General features: G+C 40.5%; 1 protein-coding gene across 5 annotated transcripts in view; it reads left to right on the top strand.

Moving 5' to 3' along the window:
• The first annotated feature begins 18021 nt into the window (after positions 1-18021).
• RALYL (RALY RNA binding protein like) overlaps positions 18022-19529 on the top strand; it is a 387048-nt gene continuing 385540 nt past the window's right edge. For 4 of the 5 annotated variants that reach the window (XM_067290596.1, XM_067290601.1, XM_067290599.1 and 1 more), the window contains exons 1-2: positions 18055-18094; positions 18897-19077. The gene's annotated coding sequence lies outside the window, so the exon portion shown is untranslated. Of the gene's footprint in view, positions 18095-18896; positions 19078-19529 lie in introns of all 5 variants that reach the window. The other variant, XM_067290597.1, reaches the window with a different exon arrangement.

Genomic DNA, 19529 nt, shown 5'->3' on the forward strand with positions numbered 1-19529 from the left:
AGAATTAGTAGTGTGTTATAGACTAATAGTCTGTGAAAGTGAAGTCTGCATTGAAGACAGTAAATATTTTACATAGGTTTAATAGATTATGTATCCTACCATTTGTTTGAATGAAACATCCCAGATTCTGCTCTCATTTACACCAGATCAAATACAAAATAATGCTGTTGTTTTCAATTATGATGCAAAGCTTGTTCTATACTATTTATACCGCAGTGTAGCCAAATATTCAACCTCACGTTTTATAGAAACAGTGATAAAAAAGAAGATAAATTTTACACACATGGCATTTTATGGATCAGGAGCTACCTCATAGTGAGGGCTGAAATAAAGTGACTAAAGAAGTGGGTACAAGCAAGAAAGTGACTGTACAGAACAGGAGAAATCTTTTTTCCTTGTGTTTAAGGGATGTTCAATTGTTATAAAGTTCTGTCAAAGTAAATGCACTGAAAAATAATTAAATATTTATTCATATAGTCTAGTGTTATTATGAAATATTACTTTTCAAAACATTATATTTCAGCTGTTTAAGTGCATATGCCAATCATCACTGATTCAGAACATCATAACAAAATTCAGACAACGAAACCAGCAACCAGCAGTCTGTAACTATCTCACGAGAAGCAGAAGTTTACTGACTCTTTTGGACATCCAACTTTATTTCCACATTACACACTGTCAAAAAAAAAAAAAACTGTAAAAACTCAATAAGCTTATTTAAAGAAATTTCTATCTAGTCTTGACATCACATATTAAAAAGTATGCCAATCAAGGAGCACAAACTGTGATCTGTTTTCTGAAAAGCAAAACAGATGTTCACTTATTAAAACTCCTGATGAACTGTAATTAAGAATGGAATAAAAATAAAAGCCTTTTCATTAAAACTTTCTAAAAAAAACCCCAGATGTACGTTAATGACCCTGAACTCGCTTATTTTCCTGCTTTGTACTGTTCCTCAGAGACTGTTCACTATAGTCTGGAATTTCAAGCATTGATCTATACATATCAGAGTTGTCTTTTATCATTCTTTCTTATCACAGGCATAAGCTGTACACAGAGGCTAGGCAGTTAGCTCATGAATGACATCTTTTAAAAGTTTTAAATACCATGGTAATGTGTTGAACTGATTTACCAATTCTTATCATCGGGAAAACAGACTAAATCATCTAGTAACTTTAAAAATATATATATGTTATTGTGCATTTATAGAAATGATAAGCCAGCATTATTAAAAGCTGCACTCAGCTGAAGTCTGAGCTCTTTGATTTTGACCACTACACGTTCAAATAACTACATAGTTTGTCTTTTACTAAACCTAAATCCTGACTCTGGAGCTCTGGCTAAGTACTAATCGCAAAGATTAAATCCCAAGTTTTGACAGCACTTTTGGACTAGTGAAGAGTCAGATGTGACACCTTCCTCTCTGCTCTTCTGTAGAAGCTGTCATTATGTTGGCTCAGCTGAGTGTGTTCACATAAAGAAGAGCTGTAACGTTAACACATACAGGGAGGGCTCCCAAAGGTAGACAGCATCCCTGCCACTCATCAAAGGTAAAGAAAAGCGTTGTTGTAGTGCTATACGCAATTGATGATCCAACTATGCAGTCCTACAGAAAAACCTAGAGAGACTCCAGTAAGAATAGAGGCTCTGGCTGAAAAGTCTATTCTGTTTATACACCCTAGCAGAGGTACAATATTTAGCAGAATGTGTCCTGTCCCTCATAAGATAGAACTGTAAAGTCATCTGTGTTTAAAGGCATTGACTATAGCTCATGCAATCTTACCTTTATTTGCTCCTGCTATCAATGTGGTATTTCCCAGGCAGCTAAGATTTCATAATATTTTAATTCCTTTGCTCTTCAAGGAAGGGAAATACATAGCAGAGTGTTGTTTGTTACATTCCCTTTCTGAAGGGAACACACGGGTTTTGCCCTGGCTTCTCTCAAACTCCCTTTGTTTTCAGCTTATTCCAAAAGAATTTCCCATAAAGGGAAGCTAGCATATGCCTGTACAAAAAGAGCTTTCAGGCATAATAATGGTAAGCTATTTAATGTAAGTATTTAATGTTTTCAGTGAGTTCTGTGCATACTACATTTTTCTATGCACAGTCTTAACTGAAGGTTATAGTTCTTATAATCCTTGAGAGTCCCATAACTTTTCTAGCCCAAGTTCATTACAAAACAAAGAACAGTGTAGCATTGCCTATTTTAGATGACCTATAAAAATAAAGTATGGCAGCAGTACATCATTGAATATTTCAAATTCAGAAAACAACATTATTCCTGTCCATGAGAAGAATTAGGATACTATCTATAGATTTCACATGTGAATATTGAAGGAACAAGTTTTATTTACAAACAGTAATGCTATCAGTCCCACGACCCCATGCTTATCCTTGAAGAAGTAAACGATCTCTTGGGCTGTATATCCACCACTTTTTGTTAGTGTATATTACTTTTGCACTGCATGTGATTCCAACCCACTTATCAGGAAAAAGCTGAATAGGAATGTGTTTCTGTTGTCATGAATCTATGCTAGTCAAAGGAGAAAACACTAAGGATTCCATTTCACTTGATCACATTTATTTTAACCAGTGCATACGGTTACATATATATGTACACAGCTATATATCTCTTCTTTGCTCTTATAGGAGAGGTTACGACTCATCTGAGTAAGAAATAGTGATATGCTGAGACAGAGAAAAGTACCTGAACTTCATGCTGTGTTCTTCTTCCTGTTCCAAGGACCTAATAGGGGGATTGGCCAGTCCCCTTAACATTTGCTGTAATACATTGGCAAGTTATAGAAATGTATGGCACAGTTTTCTGTGTAATGAACATTTGCACAAAATTCAGTGTAATAGACAGAATCTTAAAGAATTACAAAATAACAAAGGGCATATACTGAATGTATTCACACTTACAGGAGATGCACTGTGAAGACATACACTGTAAATTTCTCTTTCTCTGTAAAGATGTATTTCTCTGTGCATAAGCAGCTAAAATTACTTGTAAGACCAACAGATGTGTGAGCCAGAACCCCATCCTCACAGAAAAGACTGTTAAAGAAGGGTCCTTTTTCCAGGAATGCTAACTTTGCATTCAGCCAACAGATTCAGAGGGGATTCTATCACACTGAAGAAAGTTTTTTACACTCGTTTATGCAGACTCAAACTCTGGGAGTTATAGATACTCTTGAGACATATGTTATGATAGTTCCTTTTCCTTGGAGAGGGAGGGACAATAGAGAACTTTAGTCTTTAAATAGATTACAAAAGCAAATCTAAATATTTTAAGGGATTCAACCACCAGGGTAAGGAGGCCATGGTAAGGAGTTACAGATTCACAAATCAAATGAAATGAAATTTCTTTTACCCTTTCATTTGCAAATTCAATGACATACTGCTACACTAAACATAAACTATTGAGATAACTCATGTTCCTGACTCTTATCATGTTGCCCACTGTCCTCTCTCCTGACCAAATCTATTAAGTGCCATATGTGTTCTGAGAAGCATGTAAAATCTCAATAGACACAGATGAACACCTCTCAACTTAGTGACTTTCTCTTTTACCTTTGCAAAAATGCCAACAGACAATCTCTGGGAAATCATCAGAAAAAATATTACAGCTGTGAGACACATTCTATTTTTATTATCAAGTCAATATCCTCTACAGCACTGCTTATCTTCTTAAAACTTTCTCATAGTTTCTGTGATTACCAACTTTTCTTATGTCACTGCAACTTAGAATTCAAAAATTTCTTTCTGTATTCACCTTATTAGAACTGCCTATGGCCTTACCTAAAGTCTTTCACTTCTTCCTACTTCAGGCAATTTACCCAAGACCTGTGTCTAATTTATTTACTCTCCTTATTTGCTGAAGTGCATCTTCCATGTTTGCAACCATGACAGTTCCTCTTGGCCTTAACTCTCTATCCTTTTTCCTCCAGTTCTTACAGCTTTCACCTATAACTCCTGCAGCTTCTCCCTAACCTCTGTTACTGGGTTTCTTTCCTCTCATTCTCATAGCAAAAATGTTCAAAATGTGATTGTAAAAATACACTTTACTTATCTTCTAAACAATTTTGCTTGTTTTCTTCTGGTTTGTTATGTCAGATTCAAACCTCTTTCTCTAGTCCTCAAACTTCTTTAATATTTGTCTTGCTTTTTTAGCCCACATCTTCCATTCTATTTTTGAATCCCTTTTTAGAAAACAATGTGAAGTTAAATATGCTGATCCAGATACATCCAAACACAGTGAAAAGGTTACCATCTACAATATTCATCCACTTCTTGTCACCACCTCTTCCCAATCCTTCCAGCTGCTACCACCACTTCAGACTTCCCAATGTAACAGCATGTATAGCTAGTCTTTAATGATCCTTGTTCGATTAAATATTTTAATAGTAGTTAAAAAAAAAAAAAGAGAGAGAGATCATTTAGGCAAAAACAGATCAACTATATACGCAGTTACGTCACTGTATCTGAGGGACCTCCAGCAGGAGAGAGGTGCAGGAAGCAGGGGTGAATAGCCATGAGGGTGGACTGGTTACCCTGTTAAACTCAGGTCAGAATGGCAAGGATATTGTCAGCCTAATCCTTTAAGCTTTTGCCCTCAAAGAAACAGAACTCAATAACTCAATAACTCAATAAAAATGAGGGATAAACAAAATGTACCCATCATAAAGCCTTTGTTCACTTGCTTATCCCTCTCCTTTGTCATTATTCCTTCTGAAACTGTAAGCTCTTTTCAAGGCAGGGAACTTATCTTACCTTACATATTGATGAAGCCACAAGAGTATTTTTAGCTTTAGAAAGCGAACGATAATCCATGATGCAAAAATTCCTCCCAGAGTTTGAAGTGGCAGTGGGGCCAAAAGGGATTTCTCCTGAGTTGGAAAACTTTACTGCAAATTTTTAAAAATATGACTAGCATTTACTCACAAAAGCATTCACTGTGAATCAGTACTGCTAGTAGTATAAAGATCACTTAAATGTATGCTTGCAAGACTGAGATTCCTGTTATTTTAAGAACCTTGACTTCCTACAGATTTGAATTATTTAAATGATATATTGTGCTTCTGTATATATTATGTATATGTATATTATTTTAAATTATAAAAAGAAAATGGACATGTAAAAATGCATGTGCTGCTTATATTCAAAATTAAATTACTTTCTTACATTAATGTTGTAAAAAATTACTGTTTGTTTTATAATTGGAAGATTTTAACATCAGACAACAATCACAGAATATGCTTCTTAGATGCAGACAATTACAATGTGTTGACAGGGACTGGAAATGTTATTTTGCTGTGACAAATGAACATCATATGTACAGTTCACAGATTTATTTGTTGCTACTAATTAGGTGAATGCTTACATTCTAATTACAATTCTAGAAGTTATTAATAAATCATTATTTCTAGCAAAATCTTTATATTTTCAATAATATTACATTTGGCAGTCTTCACACTATTTTGATTTTTTTTTCCCCTGACTTCCTCCTTTTATCCTCCCTCTATTTTTTCATTCTCATTCAGAAAAATAATCACTGGAACCAACTGATTTCTGCTGGTTTTATATTATTCCTTCTGTGTTGCAATGTAATTCATTATTGCTATCATTATAAACCAAAAAAATGTATTTCCTTTTTGAACAGGTGAGTAGATGATAAGCGGTAGAAGAGAGAGGGACGTATGAATAGAAAAGCATTTTGTTGCAACTTGCTGTCATGTTGTGGAATAGAGAGGGAACAAATATTAGGCAAATATGAGAAAGAAAAAAAACAAACCACAAAATTTGCATAGTGTCTTGTAAATACTATTGTTAACCAGAATATTGCTTTTAATATTACTAAGTTTCTTGCTTTTACATTCCTCTAGTATAGCTAATTTCATTCAATTACCATTTTCTTGATACTGATTTAATGCTGCACTGTGAGATTGATATGCTGTTGGTATTGCCAATTGCACTGCAAGTGACTCTCCTGATATGGTATATATTAACTAAGAACTAACATTCTTGTGAAAATCTATAATTCTACCTTCTGAAATCTATAATTGTTCTTATTATAAAGTTCTGTAACAAGGGCTGTCAATACTTGTTTTCTCTGAAGTCCCCTTAAAGATTTTAGTTCTATTTCCTCTGTACATCTTAAGAAATGAAGAAAAAGTTCTGCTTACATCTTCCAGAGTTTTCTGATAGACACTCCTTTTTACCTGAGTAGGTCTGTTGTTGGGAAAATGTTACATGTTTGGAATTTCTAAAGCCACTGGAGGAAGGATTTTTCTTTCAACGAAGTTCTAGGGAAGATACCACCTTCTCTAGAAATAACCTGTGATGTTCTGTCCTTCTCCCTTTGTACTCACTTTGTATATTGTATTCTAATAGAATTTAAAATTTCCTATGGTTTTCTATTAACATTTTCAGATGTTTCCCACTTTTATTAGGAAAATGCAGCTTCAGATGATTTACAGTCAATGAATACTCTGCTGTTATTAGCAATTACAAGGAGAGTTTGGGTATCCTAAGGATACAAGCACTGGCATGAAGTATTTTCTGACTTGGTATATATTTTATATTGTCTTTTATTCAAAGAATTCCAGCTAAAGAAGATGCTATAAGAACTGAGGAATCTGGAAAGCAAAGAACGCAGAATGATATTCCCTCAGTGTGTGACATTTCATTTGGGATTTTGAAGACTGAATTTCTGGTAACAACACAGCCACCACATTAAAACAGTGCCCAGTGTAGCATATATGCCATGCTCATTCTGTGTAAGCGGTAGAGGAGGTACAGCCCATTCCCCCTTTAGCTCCTCCTGTTTCTCTGCAAGTACTAATCTTTGCCAGTACTACATAAATTCCAGCCAGCCTCTCTGGCTACAGCAATACTTTTCCATTAAAGGTGCCCTGGGACCATTCTCTGGCACTGAAGAAACTGGCTCTGCCCACCCTGCTGAACTCCCCTCTGCTCCAACACGCGTGCCAGCATCCAAAGCATGACTGCATCCAGATTGTCTATTCGGAATGGTCCCTGGCCCATGATAATTCTCAAACTGTCTTTAAGAGTCTTTAGGGAAGTGCATGCTTGGTTTCAGTCAAACTGCAGAAGATAAGGCTAATAACTGAACAGTATGGTTGTTTGAACTGTAAACTTTCTCTACCATTGTTTAATTTCCTGATAGAAGTATGGTTCTTGAGCCTTCATTGAAAACAGAACTGTTCCTACTTTGCACCAGTAATGGGAATAATGGGTGTCATGCACCAGCAGTTGTAAGGTGCAGACAGCGTTCACTCATTTAATTCTCAACTATTATTTCTTTGATATGATTTAGTATTTTATTTAACAAAATTTCCAGGTCTGCTTTAAGCCCATTCGTACAAAATGTTCTCTTTCAGAGTGTTAAACTGTGGAAATGGTTTAATATGTGGGAAAAAAAGAGAGATATAACATGCTAAATCCGCTCAGTTGGTGTAGTAAAATGAAGAGTATAAGCTATTCCAATTCATTTTTTAACAGATATGATATGTCTTCTGAGATGACTTGTGTTCTCTGGCATGATATATGTCAAAGTAAGCATACTCAAACACAATTAGAAGAAAGCTAAGTATGTGTTTTCATTGGTTGCCATTGTAGCTCTATATGTCACAGGGTGAACACAAACCTGTGCTCTTAGAGTGAGGTATATTTTAACAAAGAAGTGGAAGTTTTGTTAATATCTAAACAGGTAATGCTCCTGGGCTTCATGGGACTGATTGTTAGAAGGGCTAGGTACCTGCAACTACAGTTTCACGCTCGCTTGGAATTTTTGAAGATCAAACTACACAAAATTCTTACTCAAATGGTGATTTCACAGAATCACAGAATGGTTGAGGTTGGAAGGGACCTTCAGAGATCATCTAGTCCAACCCCCCTGCTCAAATAGGTTACCTAGAGCATGTTGCCCAGGACCCAGTCTAGACAGTTTTTGAATACCTCCAAGGATGGAGACTCCACAACCTCTCTGGGCAACTTGTTCCAGTGCTCTATCACCCTCACAGGAAAGCTTTTCCTTAGATTCAGATGGAACTTCCTGGGTTTTGATTTGTGCCCATTGCCTCTCATCCTGTCACAGGGCACCACTGAAAAGAGTCTGGCTCCATCCTCTTGACATCCTCCCTTCTGATTTTTATAGGCATTGATAAGATCCCATCTCAGGTTTCTCTTCTCCAGGCTGAACAAGCCCAGCTTTTGCAGCCTTTCCTCATAGCAGGGATGCTCCAGTCCCCTAATCTTCTTTGTAGCCCTTCACTGGACTTGCTCCAGTAGTGCCACATCCCTCTTGTACTGGGGAGCCCAGAACTGGACACAGACTCCAGATGTGGCCTCCGCAGGGCTGAGTAGAGGGGGAGGATCACCTCCCTTGACCTGCTGGCAACACTCTTCCTGATGCACCCCAGGATACCTTTGGCCTTCTTGGCCACAAGGGCACATTGCTGCCTCATGGTCAACTTGTTGTCCACCAGCACTCCCAGGTCCTTCTCCACAGAGCTGCTTTCCAGCAGGTCAGTCCCCAACCTGTACTGGTGCAGGGGGTTATTCCTCCCCAGGTGCAGGACCCTGCACTTCCCTTTGTTGAACTTCATGAGGTTCCTCTCCGCCCACCTCTCCAGCCTGTCCAGGTCTCTCTGAATGGCAGCACAGCCCTCTGGTGCATCAGCCACTCCTCCCAGTTTTGTATCGTCAGCAAACTTGCTGAGGGTGCACTCTGTCCCTTCATCCAGGTCACTGATGAAGAAGCTGAACAAGACTGGACCCAGTACTGACCCCTGGGGGACACCACTAGCTACAGGCCTCCAACTAGACTCTGCACCACTGAGCACAACCCTCTGAGCTCTGCCATTCAGCCAGTTCTCAATCCACCTCACTGTCCACTCATCTAGCCTGTACTTCATCAGCTTCCCTACGAGGATGTTATGGGAGACAGTGTTGAAAGCCATGCTGAAGTCAAGATAGACAACATCCGCTGCTCTCTCCTCATCTACCCAGCCCTTTCTTCCATCAGAGAAAGCTATTGGATTGGTTAAGCATGATTTCCCCTTTATGAATCCATGTTCTTTATTCCTCATCACCTTTTTATTCTTCATGTGCTTGGAAATGGTATCCAGGATTAGCTGCTTCATCATTCTCCAGCGACTGAGGTGAGGCTAACTGGTCTGTAGTTCACCGGGTCCTCCTCATCCTTTTTGAAGACTGGAGTGACATCAGCCTTCTTCCAGTCTTTCAGTCCTCAGGCACCTCTCCTGTTCTCCATGTCCTTTCAAAGATGATTGAGAGTGCCCTAGCAACGACATCTGCCAGCTCCCTCAGCACTCGTGGGTGTATCCCATTAGGGGTCACAGACTTGCGGATGCCTAGTTTGCTTAAGTGATCCCTGACTGAGATGAAGGTGGCATTCAGTACTTCTGCATTTTCTGTATGCTTTGTCACCAGGGCCCCTGGCTCCCTTAAGCATCAGGTCCACATTTCCCCTGGTCTTCTTTTTGTTACTAATGTATCTATAGAAACCCTTCTTGTTGTCCTTGTCATCCCTCACCAGATTAAACCCCAGATGGGCCTTGGACTTCCTAGACCCATTCCTGCATACTCAGACAACATCCCCTATATTCCTCCCAAGTTACCTGTCCCTGTTTCCACCTTCTGTGTACTTCCTTCTTACGTTTGAATTTTGCCAGGAGCTTCTTGTTCATCCATGAAGATCTCCTGCCCCCTTTGCCCAGCTTCTTGATCACTGGGATGGACTGTTTTTGAGCTTGGAGGAGGTGATCTTTGAATATTAACCAGCTTTCTTGGACCCCTCTTCCTTCTAGGACCCTATCCCATGGGATTCTTCCAAGCAAGTCCCTGAAGAGACTAAAGATTGCTCTCCTGAAGTCCAAGGTTGTGATCCTGTTCTTTGTCCTGCTTCCTTCTCTCAGGATCCTAAACTCCAGTATCTCTTGGTCACTGAAGCATTTTGTGGATAGTTTGAGATATTTTTTAAACTGGAATACACATTGCAAATTTACAGATTTCTTCTTTGTTTGCGGGGGCAGATGGTGTTTGGGAGATTGTAGCTAAGCAGAAGATAGATTGAATTGAGCATTGGTAGTCTTTGCAGTAGTTACCTATCCAAAGGGGCTTGTATATTTGAAGAACCTTGATCATTTCTAATATTCATTTGTGCTGAAACTGCTGCTTTAATCCTATAGGTGATAATGGGATTTGTTTGGAAGATTTTGCATGTCTTCTTTCTGTTTGCTTGTAACAGGAGAAGCCCATTCTTATCAAGCACAATTACTGTCATTTATTGGTATCTACCAAAAAAAAAACCAAACCAAATTTGAAAAGTTTTGAAGGTTAGACTTGAAAGAGATTTGGGTTTAGAATTGTAAGTATTCTAGGTATTTAACTTCTGTTAAGCCAAATTGTATTTTTATGTTTCATGATGACTATATATTTAAAGCTGGATTATGCCTTTGGGCAATATCCTGTAATAGAAGTAATTTGTGATGTAAACCAGAAGGAGGATCATTCCCAAGCATAGCTTTTCTGGGCTTTCTTCATGTTGGCTAGAGGGAAGGGAGTGCGCTGCATGAGTCATTTACAAGCTGCACAGCACTCGAGCTGCAGCAGTGCAGAGATTTAGCTGTGTGAAAGAGTCAAACACAAAATCCAGGGAATCTTTGTGCAACTGCACTGAGAAAGGGACAAGAAGGAAAATGTGACTCCTACTGATTTGCTAGATGCTGTCACAGGCTAATGATTGACTTCAGAGGAACAACAGAGTATTGTTCTAGAATGTGGTACTCTGGAAGTCTTGATATCTGGGAGATGGAGAAAATCTACTGTGATTGTGAAAAAGACACTGTGATAGTCAGGATGAAAGTTAGAGATAGAAAAAATACATTAAAAATTGCTGCTCAGCATGTCAGTATATGTTTTCAAAATTACTCAGCTAACCTGCTGTAATTACAGAGTAAGTCTTCTCCTGCACGTGGAAGTTCCATGTATTTATGCAAGGGCAGATGAGGTCAAAGCCAGACATCTATCTATTGTGAATTGTCTTTTCCATTAAAAAAAATCAAAATTATATTAAGTTCTATGTATTTGAATTTTATTTTGAAGGAGTGTCTTTACCTGTGTTTTGCTCAGTGGTTTACACGTAGTGCTTAGCATTCTTATGTGATGTTTTCAGTTCTCTCCAGGGCAACACATGAATAAAACAGCATACACAAAAATCCTCTAGCCTCCAGCCAGCCTGCTATAGACTGTGATCATGTCAGATCTCATTACCTAATCAATATTAGTGCTTGTTAGTAACTAGAATGGGGGGTCAAAAGAAAAAAAAAAAAGCAGTTATGTGATGTAGCTGTACATATGTATGGATATATGTACATCTCACGTGTGCAAAAGATGTTTAGAAACAGTGAATTGGTAATAGCAAATTCAGGTTTTTAGGAAATGTCTGGATTAGGATTGCCTGTGCAACCTTATTACACCTCATAGTGCACAACCATTATGATAAAGAGCAACTGTATAATCACATATTCATTTCTGCATACATCTTTGTCTCATGAAATACTTAAGAAAGACAATACTCAGGATGCAAAACAATGCTGTGTAGTAAGGGAGGGCACTATGTGTAGCTTGCATCTCATTCATATCTCTAAAGACTGAGGCAGATGAAGGCAAGAAAAAAATAAAAGATAGTTTTAAGGTTAGGGAGATGTATGCTTGGCTGGTAAACCAGATTCTGATTTGACATAGATTCATGTTATGGTTGGCGCACTTAAACTAGAATTAGAAAAGATGAATATTAATTGTGTTTGTTCATTTTCTGGGTGTCCAACCAGAGCACCTGGGATCTGATTCACAAAAGAGAAAGCTGTTTATTTCCATTGTTTCCACCAAAGTCAGGTCTCTCAGTTTAGAAAGCATTTTTTTAAAATCCCTCCAACTTCATTTCTCAAATTGCCAGATTTTTTTTTCCTCTCTCTTTCTAATGTTCTGCACCTCAGATTTACTGCTTCTTGAGTTACTTGTTCTTGCAAAGGCAATCTTTTATGTGCTATGCCCGATTAACCCTAAAAATGCTCTGCTATGCCCTCAATGCCCTCCTGTTCTTAAAGTGCCAGTCACCAGACATCATATAATTATGTCTGACACACAGCAATTAATAAATCTGAAAGTATGTTTTGAATTCTTTTTCTATGGAGAAATTGTCATATAGAAAATTAATGCACAAGAACAGATGGTGCAGACCAGTGAATTTGATCAGAAGCTGCCTTATCTCACACTGTTCTCAGACTTATTGCAAAACTCACAAACCAAGACATGCTCATTTTAAGTTGTACTTCTTAATTAACCCTTCCAAGAAAAGAGCAAAAGGCAACAATTTTGAAACTAGGAGGATGTTTTGACCACACAAAATTCTCACCGGTTTAAATAGAGATGTCACTTTTAGTTTATTTATATAAAAGAGCACGTGAAAAAAAAGTCATTTCGAGGACATAAAGCCTGTTGTATGTTGTGTGCTTTGATCATGGTTGTTTCAAAGAGCATAGTACTCAAGGGGTAAAAAGAAAGAACTTTGAAGAGTACAAAGAATTCAATAGTTTAGAACTCCTCCCTCTCAAAACCCCTCTAACCTAACAATAGGAGTTAAAAGGGTGCCACAGAAGTGCTGAAGATTTTCTAACTATTTTTTGTTCCATTTTCCTACTGAGTGGGTGTGACATTCAGGTACTTTATTTGCCCTCCTTTAAACAGAGTCGCTTCGCTTTTATTTCTGTCATTTATTACTGGATTTTTTTACCTGCATTGTGCTCTGCCACTTAGAAGTTTCAGCTGAAAAGGTGGCAAGAGAAGAAGTGAGTTAGCTTCACTATATAGATAAATAGAGTGCCTTAAAAGCACAGTAAGACAAGTAGAAGGAGAAAAAGTGCAGAATTTTGTGAAAATTAACAGTGATTTTGTAGGAAAAGGCAAGAACAGCAACGATAAAATGTATAAGAAAATAGATGAAGGAAGAGTCTTTAAAAATTTATTTTAGTATATTTTATATTTTAGAAAATAATTCTCCATATTTATCAACATGGAGTTGATTTAACATGAAATAAATCAGTTTGGCATTTTCTAAGGTACAGCATTTTAATCATGACAAAACCAAGACATAAATGGATTTAAATGGTAAGATAGCTAAGACAGCTACCTAAGATACTAAGATAGCTGGTGGCTTGAGACACCCAAAGTTTTCTCTTTCTTTAACATTGTCCCACAAGTATAATATCTTGACCAAGACTGTCATATAATTATTTTATTTAGCATTTTTTGCCAGTCAACTAGTTCTTTCTTTCTTATGTTTATGGTAGCTATGAACAAAACACTGGCTTACCTTATGACCCTATAGTTATGCTGAATGGTTTTGAAGGCATTACATATAGAAATTAAAGCAGAGTCAGAGAGTTTTATCTGGAAAAAGACCATATTAATATTATTATTATTATTATTATTATTACTACTACTACTACTGTTGCATCAGGTAATGTTTTACCTGACCTCTGACAATGCAACAGGAGGAGGTACTAGTAACCTTGTTTCCAACAAGAGCTCAGGTTTGCAGGCTGATGAACATGGTGACTGATATGTGGAAAGCCAATAAAGTGCTGGACTCCAACTAATTGCTTACTACCTGGAAAGACAGATTTCTTCATGTCAAGAAAGACTAAGTATAGTGAAAGTGATAAGGAAAAAAAATAATAAAATAAATAAATAAAAAACTGTGCATCACTCCTATACTGGCTTCAGCAGAAAGGGAAAGAAATTGCCTAAGCAAGGTGTATGTAACAGTAGACCTGTGGTGAGAGCATAGATGCTTAAATGCAATCAAGGAAAACACATTAGAAGTGATTTTAACATGCACTTATTTCTGCTCCTGCGGAGTATTTCGATCCTGCAGAAGTGCAGGAAAGGAATATGAAAGATTGGGACTGCACAGCATGACTAACAAGAATGGTGAACCGAGCAGAAGCCACAGAGCACTGACTGTGAAATATAATTTTGGGGGGGAACCTTTGGAAGCATTTCTGTGCTGGTAGCAAGGGCAGCACGTATGTGCTCGTTCATTCACTCTCCATCCAGCATTCTTGGTTACTTTGAAGTGCAACTTTTAATCACGCTGCAACAGAGCTCACTCGCTGGTTTGCTGAAGGCATAACTGAAATCCTAAAAATGCCCAGCAGACACTTTCTTTGCATACACTGGATTGAACCTGAGCACCTATGCCCTGACAATGACCTAAGTGATGCTCCTTTTCCTTCTTTATCATCTGCCTTCTTTTTCTGCAGGGGTAGATTGATATATTTTGTTGAGCACTGTGCATAACCAAAGTATAGCATGTGCGTTATGTGCCGAACTTTCCCTCGTTTTGGTCCAGCATCAAGTGTACAACTGCTCTTGGAGGAAACTTCTAACAGGAGCAGCCAGAAATCACAGACACTGACAAATAAAGGCTTCCTATGATTCTGTGAAAAGAGTGTTCTCCCAGACTTGTACTTGCTTACTCAAAACCTATTCCAGACACATACTCTTGCCAAACTTCTTGCAGTGCTTTCTCCCTAAAGCTTACTTCACCTTGATGGTTTATGAGCAGAAAAATAACATAAGCATTCTTTGGTGAATCCTTAGGTAAATCTAAGGATCTAGTCCTCAGAAAACAGTTAATTTTGACAATGTTTACAATGTCAACTATAGCAAGAACTAATTTTGTTACAATTTTTGTGCCTGGATCCCCCACAACACTGTCTCTAGATCTCTTCTAGAACAGCTCATTGAACTGCCCTTGAGACTTTAAGCCACCTCTAAATGTTGCACCTCTAACAAGTGTTTACATCCAGATTCACCCAGTGTATCATAACGACTTTTTGACTCAAGTTACGTACACCAAATAAATATACACATTCAAAAAGAAAACATATATTTGTATATTTACTTTATTCCTCATTCCTGGAGAAATACTTTGTAAAGTAGGAGGAATACAGTGTAAATAATACACAAGATATATTGTCCAAAATGTATCTATACAGTCTCCTACATACGTGTCGATGTGATCCTAAATTACAAGTCAGAACTATTTTACAACCTTGGATTACTAAAGCCCCATCTTTAATTTATATATTTTAGGTGTTTTTTTTTTTTTTTCCTGAGGGGGGGGGGAGGTATTTCAGGAAGACATATGTGTTCGAAATTACTTACATTTAATGAACAGTGGTGGAAATCAAAAAGCCACAAGAAAATGGGACTGTAATTAACAGCTCAATTCTGCAAACATGTTTTGAAGTTAAGCACTACTAAATAAAACCTCAGCCCTTAAACTTCTTCATGTGGTAGAATGGTCTGCAACAGACCAAGAAAATATACCTCATACCTCTGCAATCTCCAGACATGTGAGTTTGTACTACCTGCATGACAACATGATTGAGTTTATTGTCACATGTACATAAATCATTGTACAATTAATTTTGCTAGTTACCATACCAAACAGCCTTGTTCTTGGACATTTCTGTATCTTTAAGGACTTCCTAATATTTTTTTCTGTTTTTACAGCCCTACAGCTGAGAGCCAAACTTAGCCTGGAGAGAGCAACTAGGAACGGTAAGAAATGCTAAAACAACCCCAATGCCAAAATAAAAAGCAAGCAAGTAAACATAACTGCTAATATACTTTGTATTTTAAAATTTTGATCACTGCTCTTTTTCTACTTTCTAAAAGAAGTTGGGAGCAGATAAGAAAAGGAGCATTTCTTTTCATTCTCCAGAAATACTGACAAAAAGATACAGGACAGGAAAGAAAGAATAGTTGTGGGGAAGGGATAATGCCCTGTGTGAGGAGGTGAGGAAGACAGGCTGGTGCCCTCACCAGTCTTTTATATAGTACAGAGTCCTTTTACTGGCCAGAGTAACTTATATGGAGTAATAACCTGACTGTGCCTCCTGCCTCCCAATTGGGATGAAAAGAGAGAGGCTCTAAACAAAATGTGAATGAAGGAGAACGTGGGGGAGGAGGGAGTGAGGAAGCGTTGCCTAGATAGCTCCCTCCATCAAAGCGCCTGGCTTATGGAAGCACTTCTGTTACTCAGTTAATTTATTTCATACAGATGTCTCTCACTTCTCTTCCTCTTACTGCTGAAGCGATAATTAAGTAAGTTTTTGGTGAGATTGTTAGCTGTAAACCTTTTGGGGGCCAGCGAACTGAAGATGTAACCTTTGCCATTCAAGACAAGGAAGTGCAGCTGGGGCCTGGCGGAGCTGTGCGCAGGTCTGGTGTCTAACTGGAGCCGGAGCAGAGCTGCTCTCAGCCCCAGCCGCCTGCTCTCTGCGACTGCTGTGTTTGTTAATAAGAAGACAAGCGAGGAGAGCTCAAAAGGGAAAAGCAAGCGTCTTGAGGAAACTCCTTCTCAGCAACAGTGGCATACAGCCTGTTCTAGAATATTTCTCATCTGGTAAAGTGAAAAAGGGAGAGAGCTGCTATCCGGCCAATGAACAGAGCCACAACAGCATCACTCTCGTGTTTTTGGGCCCCAACCCCAGCCCCTTCCACTGCAATGAGTGCAACTGCGAGCAGTTGCCCACAGTGCTGCAGGAGGTACTGGGCTCACCCCGCGCGAGCCAGCTGCCCTGCACCGCGCTGCTTGCTGCTGCGGGCCGCCCTCAGGAGCGCAGCCCCCAGCGAGCAGCCCCCTGGCTTCCCTCCCACCTCGACCACTAACTTTGTTAGGAGAAGCAACAGCCCTGCCCTGCCAAAGAGGGGGAGGAGGCAGAGGGCACGAAGCAGGGCAGAGGCCGAGAAACAAAAGCAAGTACGAGATGGGGCTGCAGGCACCTGTCCTTCCCTCCCCAGCTGCACACGTGAAACACTCTCTGGCAGGAGATGGAGAAACACTGCCCTGACACGACTGTTGTGGCACAGTAACTGCAGCCCCAGCGCGAAGCAGGGAAACGCTCTGAGCCATGCACAGCCCCCGAGCCGGAGCGGCAGGAAAGGCACCCCCGTGCACGCACGCTCCTGGAGCTGGAGAACAGGAGGGGTACCCCAATGCACACGCACCCCCCGAGCCGGATAGGCGGGAGGGTCCCCGGCGCACACGCAGCCCGACCCGCAGCGGCAGGAGGGGCAGCCCATGCACAGCCGGAGGAGCACCCCCGCGCAGCAGCCCGGAGGCGCCGCGCCAGGAGGGTGCCCGGGGGCGCACACGCGCGGAGCCGTAGCGCCGGGCGCGCAGGCTGAGCCGGAGCCCAGGCGGGTACCGCCGTGCTCACACACGGGGAACCGGAATGGGAGGAGGGCTACCCCCATGCGGACACACGCGCGCAGCGCGGTGGGGTACTCCCCCCCCCCGCCCCCAAACACACACGCACACTCACACGCGGAGAGCGGAGCACCTCCGCCGTCAGCGGCGGCACCTCCATCCCCGGGCAGAGCCCGGCGCCGCTCCGCGCCCGGCGGCGGTGGGACCGCCCCTGCCCCTGCCCCCGCTCCCGCCGGCAGCCCGAGGGGCGAGCGGCGCCGCTCCGGCGGGCGGCGGCGGCTCCCGCCGCGGCCGCAGGGCAACAGGCGGGCGGGCGCCGGGAGGCAACTTCGCGGCGCGCCGGCGAGCAAGTTGCGCCGCCCGCGCCTCGCGCCCGCCGCCTCGGCGCCTCCCCCGCGCAACCGGCTGCGTGTGTGTGTGTGTGTGTGTGTGTGCGCGTGTGCGCGCGCGAGCGGCACCTGCTGAGGCCGGGCGGCGGCGCGGGGTGCGCAGCGCGCAGGGCCGCCGCGGGAGCCGGGCGGCGGGGGCGGGCTCGCCCCGTCCCCGTCCCCGCGCCCGCGCCCGCGCCCGTCCCCGCCTGCGCCCTCCCGGCCTGCGAGTCCGCCCGGCTGCGGATCACGTGGCGGCTGCCGGAGGCAGAGACCAGAGAGGAGAGGGAGGGAAAAAAAAAAAAAAAAAAAAAAGCGCCTCATTCCTTCTTCCACCGCCATACTGTATTTTATAGTAACTCTCATTTTTATTCCTCCCTTTTACTCCCGCTCGGTGAGTACCTTTCCGCTGACATTCTTGTCCTCCTTTTTTTGTCCTGTTTTTTTTCTTCCTTTTTGTTTTTGTTTTTTTTTTTTGCTTCTTTTTTTTTCTTCCTCCTTGATTATTGTTTAAATGGATTTGATCTTTTGCTGATGACAAGTTTTTTGTTTTTTTTCTTAGCATGCGATGGTTACTAAACTGTGTGCAAAAGATGCTGCTGGGGCCGGGAGTCATTGGGAATGAAAAATGATAATATTAATAATAAAGACTTGCCAGTCCAGCAACAACTGATATACATTTAGTAGCTATATATCTATATATGCAACTGGTTTTGTTGTGGCACAGAAAAACGGTGTGAAATATGATGCTTATTTTTTAAAGATAAGAGAAAAGGCATGTTTCTAACTCTTTTTGCAGAGGATTTTCTCTGGTGTTGTTTTATTTTTATTTTTGGGTGTTTTTTGGGCTTTTTTTTTCGTATAGAGATGGGAAATACAAATGCATTTTACAGCAGTGTTTACAAAGAGTTTGTAATCTTGCAATACTGGTGCAAGCCACAGAGCAAGATGTTAATTTTATTATTTTTGTTATTGTTTCTTTTTTTGACGCTCAGTACAATTAGCAGGGTTTTTTTTTTCTTCTTCTTCTTTTTCGGTTTTTGATGCCTGTTTATAATGTGAAACTTTTCTTGCAGCGTGTTACAGTTATTATTTTTAAATACTTTTTTCCTCCTTAAAGATAACAAAACAGAAAGCTGAAGCAATGATCATACTTTTGCACATTTTGCACCTTGACTTTTTTATTCTTTTGCCAGCATTATTTTGTGATGGTTATTATTATCATGATGATGATGATGATGATGATAGATATACATATATACAAATAAATACATTTTCAAATGATGGCAGTGGAAGGTTTTCCTGGAGAATGAAGTGCGGTTTGGTTTCCTTGTCAACGGAAGATGAAGTGAACAACTGAACATCTCCCCAGTGCAGGTACTTCATCTCCTTGTAGGCGTTTCCACGCTGTGTAAATTACATTGTGAGATTTTTTTTTTCGTTAAAGAAACCTTTTTCCACATGTAGTTAAAGGATTCTCTGCAATACACAAGAGGACTGAACTAAATAGCCCTGCCTCTTGATTGCTTAGATGTGTGCAAAATGTTACACTAATTGAGCCTTGGTCGGTTAAGCTGAAGAGAGGTGTTTTATGTGCTGTGCTGGATAGAAGGGGAAGGCAGTGTGTGGGGGGGGGGGAGGGGGATCCAGACCCCCCCTTCCCCCAACTGCCCCTAAAAAAAACAACCCCAAGCCCCAGACTCAACCTGGATGAAACCTGGAGATCCTTGTTATGAGCAGAAACACTCACAGGACCTTAGACAAAAACAAAAACCCTGGCACTGTATTGTGGTGACTTGGGTGTCTGTGTGTGTCTGTTTAAAAATTAT

This window comes from Apteryx mantelli, chromosome 2 (assembly GCF_036417845.1).
Source record: "Apteryx mantelli isolate bAptMan1 chromosome 2, bAptMan1.hap1, whole genome shotgun sequence".
Classification (NCBI taxonomy): domain Eukaryota; kingdom Metazoa; phylum Chordata; class Aves; order Apterygiformes; family Apterygidae; genus Apteryx; species Apteryx mantelli.